The sequence below is a fragment of the Oncorhynchus tshawytscha genome, linkage group LG29 (assembly GCF_018296145.1).
Source record: "Oncorhynchus tshawytscha isolate Ot180627B linkage group LG29, Otsh_v2.0, whole genome shotgun sequence".
Taxonomy (NCBI): Eukaryota; Metazoa; Chordata; class Actinopteri; order Salmoniformes; family Salmonidae; genus Oncorhynchus; species Oncorhynchus tshawytscha.
The window spans coordinates 37,271,155-37,288,143 of record NC_056457.1 but is presented as its reverse complement, the minus strand read 5'-3'; positions in this window follow the sequence as shown (position 1 = coordinate 37,288,143).

The following is a 16,989-nucleotide window of genomic DNA, read 5'->3' as shown; positions in this document are numbered from 1 at the left end:
AGGTTCTGACCTGTATATACTTGCATTCTCGTGTTTCTTGAACTCACATCATAGTTTTTACATTTTAAATGTTCTATTTTTAACTATATATCATTTTTATTATCACTGTATTTTTGGGAAAGAGCTCTCAAGGTAAGACTCACACTGTCCTGTTTGACACCTGTATTTTTCTTTGAACTTGACTAATAAACTTTGAAACGTGATCATTCTAAACATTAACCAGGAAACTGTAAACAGACAGACAGGAACCTCCATTCCGACTCCGAAGGAACCTCCATTCCGACTCCGAAGGAACCTCCATTCCGACTCCGAAGGAACCTCCATTCCGACTCCGAAGGAACCTCCATTCCGACTCCGAAGGAACCTCCATTCTAAACTCTGCTTGGATCTAAAATGATGCCCTTCGGTTCAGTAGTTCAGGATGGGGACGATTTCAGATCCATTAGTTCCAGCATGGTGCATTATAACAGTGTAATGTTTCTGTGTAGACTGCTGGGCTCTCCTCTCCTCTCAGGTCCAGGTGTTGGGTTGGTTCAGGGTTATGTTTGAATGGGGAGTTGAGGCTGTTTTGGGTTCATCTCATCACCCCAGCTCCTTCCTTGACAAACACAGCTGTTGAGGGGAACTGTAATGTCTGATAATTAACCCATTTGGTGCCCAGTGTCAATTCTAGTGTTCATTTACTAAACTGTAATTACTTCGCTACTATGGCGTATTTATTGCCTTACCTCCTCACGCCATTTGCACACACTATAAATATATATTTTTCTATTGTGTTTTTGACTGTGTGTTTGTTTTACTCCATGTGTAACTCTGTGTTGTTGTTTGTGTCGAACTGCTTTGCTTTATCTTGGTCAGGTCGCAGGTGTAAATGAGAACTTGTTCTCAACTGGCCTCCCTGGTTTAAATAAAGGTGCTAAAAATAAAAAATGTATCATCATTTCTCCACAGGAACATCGTCAAATCTCAGAAAAGAAAATCCACAATTTGTTTATTTAACTAGGCAAATCAGTTTAAGAACAAATTTGTATTTACACTGACGGCCTACCGGGGAACAGTGGGTTAACAGCCTGTTCAGGGACAGATTATTACCCTGTCAGCTCAGGGATTTGATCGAGCAACTTTTCAGTTACGCTCTAACCACTAGACTACCCGCTGCCCCATAAATGAAACACCTGAAAATAAATTCTCTAATATAATGTCTGAATGATTGTCAATTAGCCTCCTGTTTCTCTGTCTTCTGATGGAGCTCATTACATGTATCTCCTATGGGGGAAATCACATGAAGAGCGTTTGAATGGAAAACAAACCTTATTTTTTAATCTCATTTTTTGTTACAGGTCCCTGTTGTTGAAAAGTTTGTAGTGCTACAGCTGATCTAGTCATTTAAAGATCTTTCTGACCTATTAATCTCCTCAAATCCTCCTTGTTTACAACCTTTTTTTCTTGCATCGTGACACGAAGGGACGGCCTCTACTTTTTAAGTCTAGTCAAGTCTAGTCAGGTCTGAACAGGTCTAGTAATTATCTCTCTGACAGAGTCTCAAGGTTTGTTCTGGCTGCAGGCCCAGACGGCATCCCCAGCCACGCCCTCAGCCGCGCCCTCAGAGCATGCGCAGACCAGCTGGCTGGTGTGTTTACGGACATATTCAATCAATCCCTATCCCCGTCTGTTGTTCCCACATGCTTCAAGAGGGCCACCATTGTTCCTGTTCCCAAGAAAGCTAAGGTAACTGAGCTAAACGAATACCGCCCCGTAGCACTCACTTCCGTCATCATGAAGTGCTTTGAGAGACTAGTCAAGGACCATATCACCTCCACCCTACCTGACACCCTAGACCCACTCCAATTTGCTTACCGCCCAAATAGGTCCACAGACGATGCAATCTCAACCACACTGCACACTGCCCTAACCCATCTGGACAAGAGGAATACCTATGTGAGAATGCTGTTCATCGACTACAGCTCGGCATTCAACACCATAGTACCCTCCAAGCTCGTCATCAAGCTCGAGACCCTGGGTCTCGACCCCGCCCTGTGCAACTGGGTACTGGACTTCCTGACGGGCCGCCCCCAGGTGGTGAGGGTAGGCAACAACATCTCCACCCTGCTGATCCTCAACACTGGGGCCCCACCTCAGGAGGCTGAAGAAATTCGGCTTGTCACCAAAAGCACTCACAAACTTCTACAGATGCACAATCGAGAGCATCCTGTCGGGCTGTATCACCGCCTGTTACGGCAACTGCTCCGCCCACAACCGTAAGGCTCTCCAGAGGGTAGTGAGGTCTGCACAACGCATCACCGGGGGCAAACTACCTGCCCTCCAGGACACCTACACCACCCGATGCTACAGGAAGGCCATAAAGATCATCAAGGACAGCAACCACCGAGCCACTGCCTGTTCACCCCGCTATCATCCAGAAGGAGAGGTCAGTACAGGTGCATCAAAGCTGGGACCGAGAGACTGAAAAACAGCTTCTATCTCAAGGCCATCAGACTGTTAAACAGCCACCACTAACATTGAGTGGCTACTGCCAACACACTGTCAATGACACTGACTCTACTCCAGCCACTTTAATAATGGGAATTGATGGGAAATGATGTAAATATATCACTAACCACTTTAAACAATGCTACCTAATATAATGTTCCCTACATTATTCATCTCATATGTATACGTATATACTGTACTCTATATCATCTACTGCATCCTTATGTAATACATGTATCACTAGCCACTTTAACTATGCCACTTTGTTTACATACTCATCTCATATGTATATACTGTACTCGATATCAGCTACTGTATCTTGCCTAAGCCGCTCTGTACCATCACTCATTCATATATCCTTATGTACATATTCTTTATCCCCTTACACTGTGTATAAGACAGTAGTTTTGGAATTGTTAGTTCGATTACTTGTTGGTTATTACTGCATTGTCGGATCTAGAAGCACAAGCAGTCGCATTAACATCTGCTAACCATGTGACCATTAACATCTGCTAACCATGTGACCAATAACATCTGCTAACCATGTGACCATTAACATCTGCTAACCATGTGACCATTAACATCTGCTAACCATGTGACCATTAACATCTGCTAACCATGTGACCATTAACATCTGCTAACCATGTGACCATTAACATCTACTAACCATGTGACTAACCATGTGACCATTAACATCTGCTAACCATGTGACCATTAACATCTACTAACCATGTGACCATTAACATCTGCTAACCATGTGACCATTAACATCTACTAACCATGTGACCATTAACATCTACTAACCATGTGACCATTAACATCTGCTAACCATGTGACCATTAACATCTGCTAACCATGTGACCATTAACATCTGCTAACCCTGTGACCATTAACATCTGCTAACCATGTGACCATTAACATCTACTAACCATGTGACCATTAACATCTGCTAACCATGTGACCATTAACATCTGCTAACCATGTGACCATTAACATCTGCTAACCATGTGACCATTAACATCTGCTAACCATGTGACCAATAACATCTGCTAACCATGTGACCAATAACATCTGCTAACCATGTGTATGTGACAAATACAATTTGATTTGATTTGATTTGGTAGCTTCTTGTTGCTGCTGCTGATGCTCTGCATTGAAACACAGTTATTTATTAGTCATTAAACTTCATGGAACACCACTGGTACTAAGACAGCGTACAAAGTGTGCTGGTATGACTGTAGTATGTATAGTAGTGGTATGTTTGTAGTATTTAATATATAGTAGTGGTACGTCTGTAGTATTTCATGTATAGTAGTGGTATGTTTGTAGTATTTCATGTATAGTAGTGGTATGTCTGCAGTATTTCATGTATAGTAGTGGTCTGTCTGTAGTATTTCATGTATAGTAGGGGTATGTCTGTAGTATTTCATGTACAGTAGTGGTATGTTTGTAGTATTTAATATATAGTAGTGGTACGTCTGTAGTATTTCATGTATAGTAGTGGTATGACTGTAGTATGTATAGTAGTGGTATGTTTGTAGTATTTAATATATAGTAGTGGTATGTTTGTCTGTAGTATTTAATATATAGTAGTGGTCTGTCTGTAGTATTTCATGTATAGTAGGGGTATGTCTGTAGTATTTCATGTACAGTAGTGGTATGTTTGTAGTATTTAATATATAGTAGTGGTACGTCTGTAGTATTTCATGTATAGTAGTGGTATGACTGTAGTATGTATAGTAGTGGTATGTTTGTAGTATTTAATATATAGTAGTGGTATGACTGTAGTATTTCATGTATAGTTGTGGTCTGTCTGTAGTATTTCATGTATAGTAGGGGTATGTCTGTAGTATTTCATGTACAGTAGTGGTATGTTTGTAGTATTTCATGTATAGTAGTGGTATGTCTGCAGTATTTCATGTATAGTAGTGGTCTGTCTGTAGTATTTCATGTATAGTAGGGGTATGTCTGTAGTATTTCATGTACAGTAGTGGTATGTTTGTAGTATTTAATATATAGTAGTGGTGTGTTTGTAGTATTTAATATACAGTAGTGGTATGTCTGTAGTATTTCATGTATAGTAGGGGTGACTGTACTGTAGTATTTCATGTATAGTAAATGGTATGACTGTAGTATTTCATTTCATATAGTAGTGGTATGTCTGTAGTATTTCATGTATAGTAGGGGTATGTCTGTAGTATTTCATGTACAGTAGTGGTATGTTTGTAGTATTTAATATATAGTAGTGGTATGTCTGCAGTATTTCATGTAGAGTAGTGGTATGACTGTAGTATTTCATGTATAGTAGTGGTATGACTGTAGTATTTAATGTATAGTAGGGGTCTGTCTGTAGGTAGCATTGCCGACGTCATTTCCGGTCACATCTTGCAGACTTGTTTATGTGTTTCTGTGCGTTTTGTGCATTTTGTTGCCAACCTTATTTTGCTACCTGACAACTTTACGATTTTTACTTTTTAATTACCGTTTATATTTTTGGTTTTTCCCTCACTCAACTTCTTCACTTTGCACGCTTTTTCTGGACGTGGTTCGTCAGGACCTCCACCAGCCGAAGTAATAAAATTAACATGATGCCTTCTAATTGCAGTCGCTGTACTCAGGAGAACGATCGCCTTTCGGCGAGGATAGCTGTGCTACAAGCCCAGCTTCAGACGCAAACGTTAGGCAAGGGTAATTTCAGTGTAGGAAAGGATGAAACAGCGTCTGTGCCACCAGTAAGTACAGATAGTAACGTTAGTATAAATACCCAATCAGCTAGAAAGATGTGTCAGCATTGAGTAATTGTCTCTGGCCCCCTCCCAGTTAGGGGGAGTGATGAGCTCTACAGCAGTCTCACAACTCAATCGCAGGTTGAAAGCAGTTTTCTGCCCCTCCCAAAAGATAGAATTAGATAATTGGCCCTCTTTCTGGGACTCACCCACAAACAGGAGTGACGGACTCCATCCTAGCTGGAGGGATGCGCTGATATTATCTACCAACATAGACAGGGCTCTAACTCCTCTAGCTCCACAATGAGATAGGGTGCAGGCCAGGCAGCAGGCTGTTAGCCAGCCTGCCAGCTTAGTAGAGTCTGCCACTAGGACAGTCAGTGTAGTCAGCACAGCTATCCCCATTGAGACCATGTCTGTGCCTCGATCTAGGTTGGGCAAAAATAAACATGGCGATGTTCGCCTTAGCAATCTCACTAGGATAAAGACCTCCTCCATTCCTGACATTAATGAAAGAGATCCTGATACCTCACATCTCAAAATAGGGCTACTTAATGTTAGATCCCTTACTTCAAAGGCAATTATAGTCAAATATCATAATCCTGATGTGATTGGCCTGACTGAAACATGGCTTTAAGCCTGATGAATTTACTGTGTTAAATGAGGCCTCCTCCTGGCTACACTAGTGACCATATCCCCTGGGCATCCCGCAAAGGCGGAGGTATTGCCAACATTTACGATAGCAAATTTCAATTTACAAAAAAAAAATACATTTTCGTCTTTTGAGCTTCTAGTCATGAAATCTATGCAGCCTACTCAATCACTTTTTATAGCTACTGTTTACAGGCCTCCTGGGCCATATACAGCGTTCCTCATCGAGTTCCCTGAATACCTATCAGACCTTGTAGTCATAGCAGATAATATTCACATTTTTGGTGACTTTAATATACAATACCCTAGATGCAGTTGCACCCCTGTAACGGTTTTCATGAGTCGAAGGAGATGCGGACCAAAACGCTGTGCCGTGGTGGAGATCTTTGTGGGCTATACTCGGCCTTGTCTCAGGATGGTACGTTGGTGGTTGAAGATATCCCTCTTGTGGTGTGGGGGCTGTGCTTTGGCAAAGTGGGTGGGGTTATATCCTTCCTGTTTGGCCCTGTCCGGGGGTATCATCGGATGGGGCCACAGTGTCTCCTGACCCCTCCTGTCTCAGCCTCCAGTATTTATGCTGCAGTAGTTTATGTGTCGGGGGGCTAGGGTCAGTCTGTTATATCTGGAGTACTTCTCCTGTCTTATCCGTTGTCCTGTGTGAATTTAAGTATGCTCTCTCTAATTCTCTCTTTCTCTCTTTCTTTCTCTCTCTCTGAGGACCTGAGCCCTAGGACCATGCTTCAGGACTACCTGGCATGATGACTCCTTGCTGTCCCCAGTCCATCTGGCGGTGCTGCTGCTCCAGTTTCAACTGTTCTGCCTGCGGCTATGGAATCCTGACATGTTCCCTGGACGTGCTACCTGTGCGAGACCTATTATTTGACCATGCTGGTAATTTATGAACATTTGAACATCTTGGCCATGTTCTGTTATAATCTCCACCCGGCACAGCAAGAAGAGGACTGGCCACCCCACATAGCCTGGTTCCTCTCTAGGTTTCTTCCTAGGTTTTGGCCTTTCTAGGGAGTTTTTCCTAGCCACCGTGCTTCTACACCTGCATTGCTTGCTGTTTGGGGTTTTAGGCTGGGTTTCTGTACAGCACTTTGAGATATCAGCTGATGTACGAAGGGCTATATAAATAAATTTGATTTGATTTTGATTTGATTTGAATTCCAGACAAAATCTCGGCCTCTCTGCAGTGCAGGGGCGGTTCCTCCTGCAGCCAGAGGAGGGTTGTTAGTGATTGGAGTCACCTGGGCTCAGGGTATTTAAACTGCTGCTTCACCAATCTCTCTCTCTCTCTCTCTGCTCCTCCAGGTATGATCCTGCTGTGTTTGTTCCTTTGTAGTTTTGTATAGTTTTCACTCAGTCATTCACACACACAGATTCATGCACCCCTGCACTTTACATTTACATTATGATACTTCCACACCTCATTCCTTTTTCTTTGTTTAAAGTGAATGCACCAATAACAAAGAGAGTTCTAAATCTCTCTGCCAATAACAGCTAGTGTTCTGTTTTCCCCTCCCCACTCAGACCACTCCCAGACAGCTAAATTATTGATTGAGAAAGTGTTTTTTTTTGTTAAAAAAAGCCATTTTTGCCCATTTTACAGTTTTTTCCAACTGCTTACACACAAAATCTTTTCATGTCAGACGATTTTTGAAACCTCTCACTCAAAGTGCAAAACTACACCAAATATCCCAAACCATAAGCTATTTCTCAGCCTTTGACTCAGTTGTCAATTGCATAAAACACTTTTTTCAAAACACTACACACAATTCTCTACCTAAAACACAAACATCTAACAGGAAGTGACTTGCTTTCCTTTTCCAAACACAACCAATCAAAATGCTACACTTATTCAACAGGTCACACACACACTCTTCACATGTGCAACACTAATATCTTAACTGATCACCAACCAATCACTGCTTTACTGTAGTATAGGCCTATAAATAGGTCAAAGGTTAGATTACCTGTTTTGAACAATGGATGCCAACAATGGCCAGAGAGCATGAGGAGTAGGAGGGAGAGGAAGAGGAAGAAGAGGACGAGGGCAAAGAAGAGAAGGAAGGAGAGCCATCTCTGATGAGATTAGGGCAACACTTGTTGATCATGTGATCAACCACGGTTTGACCATGAGAGAGGCTGGACTGAGAGTCGAGCCCAACATGAGTCGATTTACAGTGACGTCCATAATTCGAACCTTCAGAAATGAGAACAGGTACGCATCCTCCAACGGCACCGAGTGACGATGGAACAACTTTACTGTCGACCATACAACACATCCTCCAACGGCACCGAGTGACGATGAAACAACTTTACTGTCGACCATACAACACATCCTCCAACGGCACCCCTGTGGCGATGAAACAACTTTACTGTCGACCACACAACACATCCTCCAACGGCACCGAGTGACGATGGAACAACTTTACTGTCGACCACACAACACATCCTCCAACGGCACCGAGTGACGATGAAACAACTTTACTGTCGACCACACAACACATCCTCCAACGGCACCGAGTGACGATGGAACAACTTTACTGTCGACCACACAACACATCCTCCAACGGCACCGAGTGACGATGAAACAACTTACTGTCGACCACACAACGCATCCTCCAACGGCCCCGAGTGACGATGGAACAACTTTACTGTCGACCATACAACACATCCTCCAACGGCACCGAGTGACGATGAAACAACTTTACTGTCGACCACACAACACATCCTCCAACGGCACCGAGTGACGATGGAACAACTTTACTGTCGACCACACAACACATCCTCCAACGGCACCGAGTGACGATGGAACAACTTTACTGTCGACCATACAACGCATCCTCCAACGGCACCGGTGACGATGAAACAACTTTACTGTCGACCATACAACACATCCTCCAACAGCACCGAGTGACGATGAAACAACTTTACTGTCGACCACACAACGCATCCTCCAACGGCACCGAGTGACGATGAAACAACTTTACTGTCGACCACACAACACATCCTCCAACGGCACCGAGTGACGATGGAACAACTTTACTGTCGACCACACAACACATCCTCCAACGGCACCGAGTGACGATGGAACAACTTTACTCTCGACCACACAACGCATCCTCCAACGGCACCGAGTGACGATGGAACAACTTTACTGTCGACCATACAACACATCCTCCAACGGCACCGAGTGACGATGAAACAACTTTACTGTCGACCACACAACGCATCCTCCAACGGCACCGAGTGATTGGGTTTCGATGGAACAACTTTACTGTCGACCACACAACACATCCTCCAACGGCACCGAGTGACGATGGAACAACTTTACTGTCGACCACACAACACATCCTCCAACGGCACCGAGTGACGATGGAACAACTTTACTGTCGACCACACAACACATCCTCCAACGGCACCGAGTGACGATGGAACAACTTTACTGTCGACCACACAACACATCCTCCAACGGCACCGAGTGACGATGAAACAACTTTACTGTCGACCACACAACACATCCTCCAACGGCACCGAGTGACGATGGAACAACTTTACTGTCGACCACACAACACATCCTCCAACGGCACCGAGTGACGATGGAACAACTTTACTGTCGACCATACAACACATCCTCCAACGGCACCGAGTGACGATGGAACAACTTTACTGTCGACCACACAACACATCCTCCAACGGCACCGAGTGACGATGGAACAACTTTACTGTCGACCACACAACACATCCTCCAACGGCACCGAGTGACGATGAAACAACTTTACTGTCGACCACACAACACATCCTCCAACGGCACCGAGTGACGATGAAACAACTTTACTGTCGACCACACAACACATCCTCCAACGGCAACGAGTGACGATGGAACAACTTTACTGTCGACCATACAACACATCCTCCAACGGCACCGAGTGACGATGAAACAACTTTACTGTCGACCACACAACGCATCCTCCAACGGCACCGAGTGACGATGGAACAACTGTTTTTGTCGACCACACAACACATCCTCCAACGGCACCGAGTGACGATGGAACAACTTTACTGTCGACCACACAACACATCCTCCAACGGCACCGAGTGACGATGGAACAACTTTACTGTCGACCATACAACGCATCCTCCAACGGCACCGAGTGACGATGAAACAACTTTACTGTCGACCATACAACACATCCTCCAACAGCACCGAGTGACGATGAAACAACTTTACTGTCGACCACACAACGCATCCTCCAACGGCACCGAGTGACGATGAAACAACTTTACTGTCGACCACACAACACATCCTCCAACGGCACCGAGTGACGATGGAACAACTACTAAACCACACAACACATCCTCCAACGGCACCGAGTGACGATGGAACAACTTTTCGACCACACACGCATCCTCAACGGCAAAGTGACGATGGAACAACTTACTCGACCATACAACACATCCTCCAACGGCACCGAGTGACGATGAAACAACTTACTGTCGACCACACAACGCATCCTCCAACGGCACCGAGTGACGATGGAACAACTTTACTGTCGACCACACAACACATCCTCCAACGGCACCGAGTGACGATGGAACAACCTTTTTGACTGTCGACCATACAACACATCCTCCAACGGCACCGAGTGACGATGGAACAACTTTACTGTCGACCACACAACACATCCTCCAACGGCACCGAGTGACGATGGAACAACTTTACTGTCGACCACACAACACATCCTCCAACGGCACCGAGTGACGATGAAACAACTTTACTGTCGACCACACAACACATCCTCCAACGGCACCGAGTGACGATGGAACAACTTTACTGTCGACCACACAACACATCCTCCAACGGCACCGAGTGACGATGGAACAACTTTACTGTCGACCATACAACACATCCTCCAACGGCACCGAGTGACGATGGAACAACTTTACTGTCGACCACACAACACATCCTCCAACGGCACCGAGTGACGATGAAACAACTTTACTGTCGACCACACAACACATTCTCCAACGGCACCGAGTGACGATGGAACAACTTTACTGTCGACCATACAACACATCCTCCAACGGCACCGAGTGACGATGGAACAACTTTACAAGGTGCCATTTGAGAGAAACTCTGACAGAGTCAAGAATATGCGACATGACTTTGTAGAGGTATGTATGCAACACTACTTCCAGTACTTCAGACCATATTTACTCATCTGTATATCCTTTTGTCTGTTACAGAGAGTATTGGAGCTGGATGCCCATGTCATTCACCTTTAATTTATTAATGTGGATGAGGTTGGCCTTAACCTCACCAAAACCAGGCGCCGCGGAAGAAGTGTAATAGGACAGAAGGCATTTACCAATGTCCCTGGACAGCGTGGGGGTAATATATCTATGTGTGCTGCCATCACTCAAAACGGGGTCCTCCATCACAACGCCACACTGGGTCCGTACAACACCGGCCATATGCTCACTATTCTGGATGCAATTTACACAATGCTTGTCCCTGATCCAGATCAGGAGCCTGCTAGATTTGTGGTTTTATGGGACAATGTTAGTTTTCACCGGGCTGTTTTGGTCCAAAACTGGTTTGCCACCCATCCATAATTTGTAGTTTTGTACTTGCCCCATATTCACCTTTTCTAAATCCCATAGAGGAATCTTTCTCAGCGCTGGAAAGTGTATGATCGCCAACCCTATGCCCGCGTGCTGCTTCTCCAGGCAGGATGCATGTTGGGACATAGAGGTTGCCTCTGTCCTGAGTAATCCAAGATGGCGTAGCAGTCGGACATCTTGTCGTGTCCCTTGTATATATCTTTTTTTTTTTAACTTTTTTTTCTTCGCATATCTTTTAAAACATTTTGCTAAACCTCAACTTCTAAATACTCTCCTGCAACCCGCCTCACCCAATGTAGCTATTTTTCTCTAAAGTACTTATATTTACTTCGGATCCCCTCAACTGAAGCTAGCCAGCTAACTACCAGCTATCAGTCAGCAAACCATTGCTAGCGGTCTTCAGCTAACCGGTCATCAGCTAACCTTTAGCTCGGAAAGCTCTCGCCAGTTCGAACAACGCGACTCTAACCAGAGCATAACGGACCTATTATTTTTATCCCCGGATTCCCACCGCAAACGGAACATTTTCAGCTGGATCTTCACAACTAGCTAACTAGCTAACCGCAAACCCCGGATGATTACTCCTGGCTAGCGTTTCCACCCACTTAGCTTGAAGCTAGCCCGGCCAGAGCTCCTGTGCTACCACCGAAGCATACTCCTGGGCTACAATATCCGGACCCACGACCGGTCTATCGATGTCACCGCATGAAGAGACATAAACAGACTCACCCCATCGCGACGCCCCCCCCAAAGGCTAACTTTCTAGCCCTTGCTATCTCCTTGCTTGCTAATTCGGCCTGCTAACTGCTAGGTTGTTTAGCCCCGGTCCGCTAACTGCTACCTTGTTTAGCCCCGGTCCGCTAACTGCTACCTTGTTTAGCCCCGGCATACTAACTGTTAGCTTGTTAGCACAGGCCTGCTAACCGTCTGAATCGCCGCGTCCCAAACACTCACTGGACCCATATTTACTTTCAATCTCTTTTTGATTTTTAATTTGTTTATACCACACCAATATCTCTACCTGTACATGACCATCTGATCATCTATCACTCCAGTGTTAATCTGCAAAATTGTAATTATTCGCCTACCTCCTCATGCCTTTTGCACACAATGTATATAGACTCCCCTTTTTTTTCTACTGTGTTATTGACTTGTTAATTGTTTATTCCATATGTAACTCTGTGTTGTCTGCTCACACTGCTATGCTTTATCTTGGCCAGGTCGCAGTTGCAAATGAGAACTTGTTCTCAACTAGTCTACCTGGTTAAATAAAGGTGAAATAAAAATAAAAAGGTTGGATACGCCATGCTAGGAGGTACTTCCCTCCATGTGGGGACATAGAGGTTGTCTCTGTCCAAGGTTGGATACTGGGAGATACTTCCCTCCGTGTGGGGACATAGAGGTTGGATACGCCATGCTAGGAGATACTTCCCTCCATGTGGGGACATAGAGGTTGGATACACCATGCTAGGAGATACTTCCCTCCATGTGGGGGCAGAGAGGTTGGATACGCCATGCTAGGAGATACTTCCCTCCATGTGGGGACAGAGAGGTTGGATACGCCATGCTAGGAGATACTTCCCTCCATGTGGGGACACAGAGGTTGGATACACCATGCTAGGAGATACTTCCCTCCATGTGGGGACATAGAGGTTGCCTCTGTCCAAGGTTGGATACGCCATGCTAGGAGATACTTCCCTCCATGTGGGGACATAGAGGTTGCCTCTGTCCAAGGATGGATACTGGGAGATACTTCCCTCCATGTGGGGACATAGAGGTTGTCTCTGTCCAAGGTTGGATACTGGGAGATACTTCCCTCCATGTGGGGACATAGAGGTTGTCTCTGTCCAAGGTTGGATACGCCATGCTAGGAGGTACTTCCCTCCATGTTTGGCAAGAGAAAACGTATCTTGTGATGTTGACGAGGTATTGTGGCCAGACCCAGGCCGGAGAAGAGATGAAGGGTAGCTTAGCACTGGTGACTGCCCACCCCCTACCAATTCCTGGACTGCTACCCCCCCCACCCCCCGGGACCCCACACACACCATTGTGTTGTTTACTGTATTCTAAAGAATATACTTTTGGTTTACATATGTTTATGGTTTTGTTGTATGCTACTGTATGCAACAGTAATGTTTGGCCTACTAAATATTTTCTGTTTCTACATTGCATTGGTGTTTACAGTGTACTTGTTACCCCTCTCAGCAGATTACTTTCACTGTAGAACATTGTAATGAAATGTAGATATAAGCCGATGAAAGACCAAAGAGCTTTAGATTTAGAACAACAGTGTTTACATGGTATATCCAGAAATGTACTATTATGAAAGCAGTGTTTGCCATTTGATGCAAATGCTTCCTTCTGATGTGTGTTTATGGCATTTTGAATGCAGTGTTACATTTTGAAGGAGATGTGAGGCATTTTGCATGCAGTGTTACATTTTGAAGGAGATGTGAGGCATTTTGAATGCAGTGTTACATTTTGAAGGAGATGTGAGGCATTTTGCATTTTGTGTGTGCAGTTTTGGGAATTGTGTGTAGAGATTTGAAAAAAGGAGACAGTTTTGAAAACGTGTGTAAGCAGTTGGAAAAAACTGTAATTGAAATCTATTACAGTAAGGTACTTAATTGTTACAAAATAAATTATTGGATTTGGACATTTTACAAATGGCTGCAGTGAGTCTTGAAAGTGTAACCTGCAGGTGATAACTATGCAGACATTCAATGAATTATCTCCCACACGATGCAAAACCTGCTTTTATCCATGTCAAGTGTGTGTGTGTGTGAGTGTTTTTGTGCGTCACTAAGGAGATGCTGAAGAGAGATTGGACCGGGAACTTTGATTGTGTAAGGATTTTACTGTCAGGAAGAGAAGAAGATGAGGAGGAGAGGAAAGGTACGGATCCGTTTCTGACGCAGACTTCCTCTGTTCCCTCTCTCCCTCCTCTCCACCTCCTCTCCCCCTCCTCTCTCCCTCCTCTCCCCCTCCTCTCCACCTCCTCTCCCTCTCTCCTGATTAATGGCCGAGTCCCTCCATCCTCTGACAGCACAGCGTTGCCAACAAAAACCTCCAGAGATGAGAGTGGCCGCCAATTACCTTCCTCAATAACGTTCGCTCGAAGGCTGAGTGACAGGTCGCTCCACACAGGGCCTGGAGAGACTCAGGGAGGAGAGACATTAAAGCCAGGAGTTCCTGCCTCTCTAAGATATAGGGCCCCTCCACTCCCCCTCTTCTCTACCTACTCTCCCCCTCCTCTCTCTCTCCTCTCCACCTCCTCTCCCCTCCACTCCCCCTCCACCCCCTCTCCTCTCTCCCTCTCCTCTCTCCCTCCGCTCCACCTCTCTCCCTCTCCTCTCTACCTCCTCTCCCTCTTCTCTCCCTCCTCTCCACCTCCTCTCTCCCTCTTCTCTCCCTCTTCTCTCCCTCTTCTCTCTCCCTCTCCACCTCCTCTCTCCCTCCTCTCTCCCTCCTCTCTCCCACCTCTCTCCCTCCTCTCTCCCTCCTCTCTCCCTCCACTCCCCACCTCTCTCTCCCTCCTCTCTCCCTCCTCTCTCCCTCCTCTCCACCTCCTCTCTTCCTCCTCTCCACCTCCTCACCCTCTCCTCTCTCCCTTCTCTCCACCTCCTCTCTCCCTCCTCTCCACCTCCTCTCCACTGCGGTGGACACAAATGCACAGATGAAAAAGCGACCCCTCAGAAAACCTTGAGAGGAAATGTGCACAATGCCATCAATAAGAGCAGATTACTTTTTATTATATATATATCTGACGATAGGAGGGCTGAACAGATATAAGCCTCAGTCTTTAGGAGCTCTGGCCTAGGGACTTCTCTCTCTCTCTCCCTCTCTTAATCCCTCCCTGTCCTCTCCCTTAATTCGGGGCCATATTATTTGGAGCATCCCTCTAAGATAGAGGGTAGATAAGTGAGGCCTGCCTGCAGGAGAGCTGGTTGGCTTCAAACATGCATTACCCATGATGCCTCTCCTGTCTGCTCAGCATTCACTGAGAAAGAACCTATCACAGAATCCCACAACAATCCTACTGACAGGTGAACACAGGTAAGATAACTATAGTTTTAAAGAATACAATGGAAAAAGAAAATGCATTTTCACATTCATCCTTTAACAAACCTCCCAGTATTCCCTGTTTTAACAAACCTCCCAGTATTCCCTGTTTTAACAAACCTCCCAGTATTCCCTGTTTTAACAAACCTCCCAGTATTCCCTGTTTTAACAAACCTCCCAGTATTCCCTATTTTAACAAACCTCCCAGTATTCCCTGTTTTAACAAACCTCCCAGTATTCCCTGTTTTAACAAACCTCCCAGTATTCCCTGTTTTAACAAACCTCCCAGTATTCCCTGTTTTAACAAACCTCCCAGTATTCCCTGTTTTAACAAACCTCCCAGTTTCCCTAACAAACCTCCCAGTATTCCCTGTTTTAACAAACCTCCCAGTATTCCCTGTTTTAACAAACCTCCCAGTATTCCCTGTTTTAACAAACCTCCCAGTATTCCCTGTTTTAACAATTCCTCAAACCTCCCAGTATTCCCTGTTTTAACAAACCTCCCAGTATTCCCTGTTTTAACAAACCTCCCAGTATTCCCTGTTTTAACAAACCTCCCAGTATTCCCTGTTTTAACAAACCTCCCAGTATTCCCTGTTTTAACAAACCTCCCAGTATTCCCTGTTTTAACAAACCTCCCAGTATTCCCTGTTTTAACAAACCTCCCAGTATTCCCTGTTTTAACAATGCTCTAGAAAGCAGTTACAAACCGGTTTCTGTTTTTAAAAAGGTTCCTTTTAAATCATGAGGCATTGTCCTGATCTTTTACTGTGGAGGAGGAAAATGTCTTTGATATTTGTTCTTACATCCTCGTTGTTTATTTTCAGGTTCCTGTGTCTCCCTTTAATCTCTCAGCTGAGAAAAGCAGCTTCTCCTTCCTCAGAAACCCCTCCCCTTCCTCAGAAACACCTCTTCTTCCCCAGAAACCCCTCCCCTTCCTCAGAAACACCTCTTCTTCCTCAGAAACACCTATTCTTCCTCAGAAACACCTCTTCTTCCTCAGAAACACCTCTTCTTTCTCAGAAACACCTCTTCTTCCTCAGAAACACCTCTTCTTCCTCAGAAACACCTCCCCTTCCTCAGAAACACCTCTTCTTCCTCAGAAACACCTCTTCTTTCTCAGAAACACCTCTTCTTCCTCAGAAACACCTCCCCTTTCTCAGAAACACCTCTTCTTCCTCAGAAACCCTCCCCCCCCTCCTTCCTCAGAAACCCCTCCCCTTCCTCAGAAACCCCTCTTCTTTCTCAGAAACACCTATTCTTCCTCAGAAACCCCTCCCCTTCCTCAGAAACCCCTCCCCTTCCTCAGAAACACCTCTTCTTTCTCAGAAACACCTATTCTTCCTCAGAAACACCTCCCCTTTCTCAGAAACATCTCTTCAAATCAATTCAAATCAAATTTATTTATATAGCCCTTTGTACATCA